Source organism: Heteronotia binoei, chromosome 9 (genome assembly GCF_032191835.1).
Source record: "Heteronotia binoei isolate CCM8104 ecotype False Entrance Well chromosome 9, APGP_CSIRO_Hbin_v1, whole genome shotgun sequence".
Classification (NCBI taxonomy): domain Eukaryota; kingdom Metazoa; phylum Chordata; class Lepidosauria; order Squamata; family Gekkonidae; genus Heteronotia; species Heteronotia binoei.
This window is the reverse complement of record NC_083231.1, coordinates 101,612,166-101,618,622: the sequence shown is the minus strand read 5'-3', so window position 1 is coordinate 101,618,622 and position 6,457 is coordinate 101,612,166. Positions and strand designations below refer to the sequence as shown.

The 6,457-nt window shown below is 45.2% G+C and overlaps 1 protein-coding gene across 1 annotated transcript in view; it reads left to right on the top strand.

Annotated features, from left to right (window-relative positions):
- Window positions 1-1,493: 1,493 nt before the first annotated feature.
- AFF1 (ALF transcription elongation factor 1) overlaps window positions 1,494-6,457 on the top strand; it is a 209,882-nt gene continuing 204,918 nt past the window's right edge. The window contains exon 1 of the mRNA XM_060247085.1: window positions 1,494-1,658. The gene's annotated coding sequence lies outside the window, so the exon portion shown is untranslated. The remainder of the gene's footprint in view (window positions 1,659-6,457) is intronic.

The window sequence follows — 6,457 nt, the reverse complement described above, 5'->3', positions numbered from 1 at the left end:
ACAACATCCTGTAGTGTTTCCTTTTAGTTTAGGGCTTTCTGCTTTCCATGATGAAAAACAATGCCCCTGGTGGAAGCAGCCCTAGACATTTAACCAACCGGTTCAACCCTGTATCTTCCTTTCTTGGAGCAGATATATCCAGCAATTACTGTAGCTACAAGTGAATTGCTGTGGTAGGGATGCCAGCCTCCAGGTGGGACCTGGGGATCCAGAGATCAATCCCTCTGGAGAAAATGGATGCTTTGGAAGGTGGACTCATTTTTCATTGTACCCCAGTCCTCCCCAGGCTCCATCCTCAAACCTTCAGGAGTTTCCTAACCTACTCCGTCTTATACCTTGCTGGTAGCCAGGGGGGACCTGTCAGCTCTAAAAAGTTGTTCCTCCTCCCCATCAGGGGTGGAATTCTAGCAGGAGCTCCTTTGCCTATTAGGCTACACACCCCTGATGTAGCCAATCTTCCAAGAGCCATTGCATAAATTAGTTTAGCCTGAGGCCATTTTTCCTGCGCTAGGACAAAAATGTGTGAGCCAGAGGTTGAAAAACTGTGAGCTAGCTCACACGAACTCAGCTTAGAGGGAACACTGGTTGCCAGCTTTGGGCTGGGAAATACCTGGAGATTTTTGAAGTGAAGACCCGGGGGGGCAGGGTTTGGGGAGGAGTGGGACTTCAGTGGAGTATAATGCTACAGAGTCCACCTTTCAAAGTGTCCATTTTCTCCAGGTGAACTGATCTGTGTCAACTGGAGATCAAGTGTAAAAGTGGGAAGTCTCCAGCCATCACCTTGAGGCTCGCAACCCTAGAAGTGACCTCAGCAGGGATGTAATTCCATAGAGCTCACCCTCCCAAGCAGCCATTTTCTTCAGAAGAACGGATCTTCGCAGCTTGGAGATCAGTGGTAATTCTGGGAGATATCCAGGCCCTACCTGGAAGTTGGGAACTTAAAATTCAATGGATGCAATCTCTATTGCAATAGTGATATCTTAATGGGGCAACGCAATTGGTTATAATGTGCTCTCCCCAACTGTTGTACAAATTGTTATATAAGTTGTTGTACAAATTATGATATAAATTGAAAGAAAATACAAATTTATAAGATTAAAAAAGGGGAAAAAAACTATTTTACAGTTTTTTGTTTTGACGTCAATCGCCTCAGAAGTCACTGTGAGAGCTGTGCAAGATATAAATATTTCAATTAACGTATCACGACGACGATGAATACAGTATGCATTGAAGACCCTTTTAGTGAAATCTCCAATAAGTTTCTACTATGCGAGGGGTTCCAGCGCACTCTTCGCGGGCAGAGATTGAACTAGCATCTTCGGGTTTTTCCGGAGTCGCTTCGGCTGTCTCTGAATGGAGAAGAGGAGGAGGGGTTTCCTCCATAGGGAGCGAGCGTGTCCAGAGCTCAGGAGGCGGGGCCAGCATCTCCTGGGGCGGCTGTCTGTTTTGCTTCAGGGCAGCCAATGCCTGCTTCGCTTGAGTCCAGCCTCTTTGGTTGTGTAAATGAGGTGGGAGCCTCAACAGCTGCTGCAGCGCCAACAGGTTAGGGAGGGCGCGAAAGACCCTGAGCGCCCCCCCCCCCCCCGCCCAACCTTGCGCTGCTTCTGGTGGGGTGGAAAAGGCATCCTTTCCTCGGGATTTGTGCTGTTTTAACGAAGGTGAGAGTCCGTTTCTTAAATGCGAGATACTTCCAACTCTTATATTGGTTGTGCAACAGTGCAAAGAATAGAGAGTACTTAGTTTTGGAGAAGGGGGGGCGGGGAGGAGAAAAGGAGAAGAGCAAATAGACAAGGGGGAGCTGCCTTTAAAAAAACTTTTGCTGTCTCCCCCCCCCCCCCGTGATAATTTTTGGCTGTCTTTGCTAATCCCATTAGGTGTTCTGGAGTTCCTGATTTAATAGCTGTTTAAAAACAAGCACAGGGCAGTTCGGTTCAAGGTTGCGAAACGGCTGGAAAGTGCAACATCTGGTGTCTTAAATCCTTGTCGGGTGGTGGGATCCTATAGAGATAATCAAGAGAGTGGGTTAGATCTACTTTGATAATATCGTCCCATGCATTTTTACCTCGCTGCATCCAACTTCAGAAGGGTTTATGACATTCAAATGTACATTAATCTCTGCGTTCCTTGGGTTAACGGTGAGCCAAAGTGCTCTGTTTATTTTGAATGCTGAAGTATCACCTTCCCCCTCCTTTGTCATCTGATTTAACAATTTTAGATTCCTTACAGGCTCAGATCTTTCTGAACTTTAAATCAAATAGTCTTTAGCATGGCTTTTAAAATCTTTTTTATGTTATGTAGACATAAAAGGTACATGCTGTGGACTTTATTAATTCTGTTAAACGGAATAACTTGCTTTTTTATTCCTGCTGTGAGTGAGTCACTTCATGCCATCTTTACAGAGTCAAAGTTCCCTATGTTGGATGCAGGTATCCAGCAAAGGGAGTTTCCATAGTCAAAAGCTCAAACCCCCAAAACTTTGTTGGTCTCTAAGATCGCAAAGCTGCAGTACTGCAGTCTGAGCTCTCTGCTCACAACCTGAGTTTGAGCCTGGCAGAAGCTGGGTCCAGCTAGCTGGCTCAAGGTTGACTCAGCCTTCCCTCCTTCTGAGGTTGGTAAAATGAGTACCCAACTTGCTGGGGGGAAAGTGTAGATGACTGGGGAAAGCAATGGCAAACCACCCCATAAAAACTCAGCTGTGAAAACGTTGTGATGTGACGTCACCCCAGAGTTGGAAAAGACTGGTGCTTGCACAGGGGACTGCCTTTACCTTTTTAAGGTGCCACTGGATTTGAATCTAGCTGTTTTACTGCCAGCCAGCAGTGGCAACCCACCAGAAACTGCCTTCACACAACTGTGGCTGGAAAAGTCTGTGTATGCTACCATATATGCACCTAGCCAACACTGAGGAATAACTCTGTCTCTTAGTGCCTGCACTTGTATGATACATGCACTCAGTGTGCATTTGTGTGAATCAGTTGTGTCACTAGTGTGAAATGATGGGCACTGTCTCCAGACAACCTCCGCAGAAGGAAAAGGGTCTCAGGAGCACCTTAATGACTTAACCTTGTTTTGATAATTGCAAACACCTATAGATGTCCGAGCTCTCTGCTCACAACCTGAATTCAATCCCGGCAGAAGCTGGGTTCAGGTAGCTGGCTCAAGGTTGACTCAGCCTTCCATCCTTCCGAAGTTGCTTACGGGGGGGGGGGAAGTGTAGATGACTGGGGAAGGCAATGGCAAACCACCCCATAAAAAAGTCTGCCATGAAAACGTCGTGATGTAACATCACCCAGAGTTGGAATTGACTAGTGCTTGCACAGGGGACTACCTTTATCTTTAGAGATGTCTATCTTTATATTTTTTTTCTGATGCAGGGGTAGCTAAACTTGTGTAACATAAAAGCCACATAGAATAAATGTTAGTTGTTTGAGAGCCGCAAGGCATGAACATCAGGTGTTTGAGAGCTGCAAGACAAAAAGGAAGGAAAATAGATTGGGGAGGGAGAGGTGGAAAGAAAGCAACTTTAACTTTAAATGCATTCTCCAAGTTGGTCGATGGGGCGGTGGGGGCTTCAAGAGCCACAGAATACGTGTGAAAGAGCCACATGTGGCTCCCAAATCAAAGTTTGTTCACTCCTGTTCTGATATATAAAATCTCCCTCCCCCATGGGATGACTCTGCTGGTGTAGTTCTTGGTAGTTCTAGAGCTCTTGGTGCCAGGGAGAGAAGCAAGGTGTTCAGAGCTTGCTTTTGTTGTACAAATGATGCTTTATAAAATGTTTTACTCGTGTGTGCAAATTAAAAGCAAGTCTGGAGAGGTCATGTACATGTTTCCTAAATAAATCACATAAAACCAGGATGTGTCAAGCAGCTATAAAGTCATCGAGTGGAAGATGATTGCTAGAAAGATTGGTTTTAAAATCTTGCCTTTGCTACAGACCTACAGCTCGATAGCGTTTATTGCTTACAGCCAAAGGCCATCGCAATCAGTCACAAGAACATAAAACATAAGTCATAAATAATGCCATTAAAATAACCATCATGTTAACACATTTGGCCATGGTTAACACAGTTTGCTATGAGCTCAGTAATTGGCCTTCATCGTGCTACTACTCAGCTGCCTCTTTCTCCCTTCTGTTTCCTGCAATATAGGGATGATGACCTACCTTGCAAGGCTGTTGGAAACATGTCAGGTGTTTTGGATGTTGAAAGTGCTGCGTAAATGCTCACTGCTATGATTGTATTGCAAAATAAATACCTGCGCCAAAGTGAACTTTAAATAATCCACTGAATTACAAAACAAGTGGTGCAATAGATTGTGCCGGGTTTGTTATTGTTGTACATTTACCATTTCTACCTGTGATCTCCTCAGCCTTAGGAAGCTGGGTAGAATCTTGCCCACTAGAGGTCACTCAGTCAGTCTTGTGCGTACCCTGGCATAGTCGCTTAACTCTCCAGTGGGTAATTTTTAGTCCCTTTTGAATTGCAGAGGCTAGAATTTTGCTATCACTGAAATGGAACTGCTCTTTAAGAAGCCGGAGAGAGGAAGGCTTCTGTGATTCCATGCAGCGGAAAACTCTTTGTCCTCCTTTTCAAATAAATCTACTAATTGATTTAACCGTTTTGCATAATGCCTCATAATACAGGCCTGAGACCAGTGTGTGTGGGGGCGGAGGTGCGTTTTAGTATTCTGAGTGATGCTTTGGGAAGCAATATTAATTATTAAGGGGGGAAATCCCCTTTCTTAATGCTGCCCATTAATTAAAAAAATTCTAACCAGCGCTGTGCCTTTTGCTTTATCTTTGTTCTCTGGAGGATAATCTTGTGGCATCTTAAAAACCAACAAATTCTATCGTGGCATGATGTTTCGTGGGCCAAAGTCCACAGTAACTTCAGTGGGCCAAAAGCGGTAGGCCCAAGTGTGATATATATATAAATAGTGTGTGTGTCTGTGTGTGGGGGGATATTTTTAGCAGTGAGGTCAGATGACACATAGTATATGTGAAATTGACAGCAAACCAAAGGAGCACCCAGTGAAAGAGTGGGTGTACCATATCCCTCTTGTTTTTCCAATTCATCACCAGTTGGAATTGCCTCACCTCCTCTCACTGGGCCGTCTACTCTTTTGATCGGATCTCAGTTTCATTTCTAGTCTGCTCAATAATCTCTCCCATTGTTTGCCTTTATAAAACGATCTTCCTCCTCCTTCTCCTGGTGCTCATGTTATATTCTTCACTGTGGTTATCACATCACGCATCTGGCAGCGTGGATGCCAAGGCATGAATACTTATGCCACAATACATCTGAGAGTCATTAGGTGTTACAAGGTTATTTAATCAGACTGCAGTAGGTTAATGTGGGTACTCCTCTGGATTTTGAAAACTATATTTCACCGTGTCTGAGTTTACACGAGAAAGTCCTGTAGTTTTTATTAGGTGAATTCTAACAAGAAGCCAGTGAGGAAGCTCCTTTTTATTATTACCATTTTATAGATAAGAACTGAGGCTAAGCGAACACTGACTTGCTCGGGGCTACAGGATGAGTCCGTGACAGATATGAAACCACATCTCTTTGCGTGGGCGGGGGCCGGGGCTTATATAGCCCCGGCTCCGCGCCTAAGACAAGCACCCGTATATCGGGTGATGTCGCCCCTCCCTCCTTCCAGGGAGGCAAAGACGGCCCCCAGCCTAAGCGCCGGCAAGCCGGCTTGGCTGGGAAGGGGCCGAACCTTACTTGAACTTGACCTCTCTAGCCAGTTCTTGAACTTGACAACTCTACACTTCCATATTTGGAGCTAGGATGACATGTGGGTTTGGTGGTAGACTTCTGTACCTTTTAATGGTTGTGTAGGATGGCCCTTGTCAGATTTTGGAAGCTAAACTTGGTCAGCCCTGGTCAGTACACAGATGGGAGATCACCAAAGAAGTTCAGGTTTGCTACGCAGAGGCAGGCAATGGCAAAACACCTCTGAATGTCAGATGAACACATGGAGTTGCCTCATGCCGAACCAGTCCCTTGGTTCATCGAGGTCAGTATTGTCTAATCAGACTGGCAGCAACTCTCCAGGATCTTACTAGAGGTCTTTCCTGTCACCTACTACCAGATGGAGATGATAGGGGAAATCCTGCCTCACCAACAGATATTAGTACATAGCCCAAGCTGGGGAGGAACTTGCACTCTTGACCAGAACTGACTGAGCATGCCTGAAAATTATAATTTAAAAATGTTAGGTGCTCTGTTAAGTATATATATATATATGGGTATGGATAGATGTAAGTTTCTTCAGTGGGGCAAACAGTAAATTCGTGGGGCTATTTCAGGTCCAAGGAGAAGGCTTAATTCCCCCTCGCCTCCCACGGTGGCCCTCATCTGAACTGGGCTCCCATATGCTCTGCAGGAGCTGTGGAAATGCACACAATTTAGACCCCTCAGCGCGTGACAGTGTTGAAAATGGCACA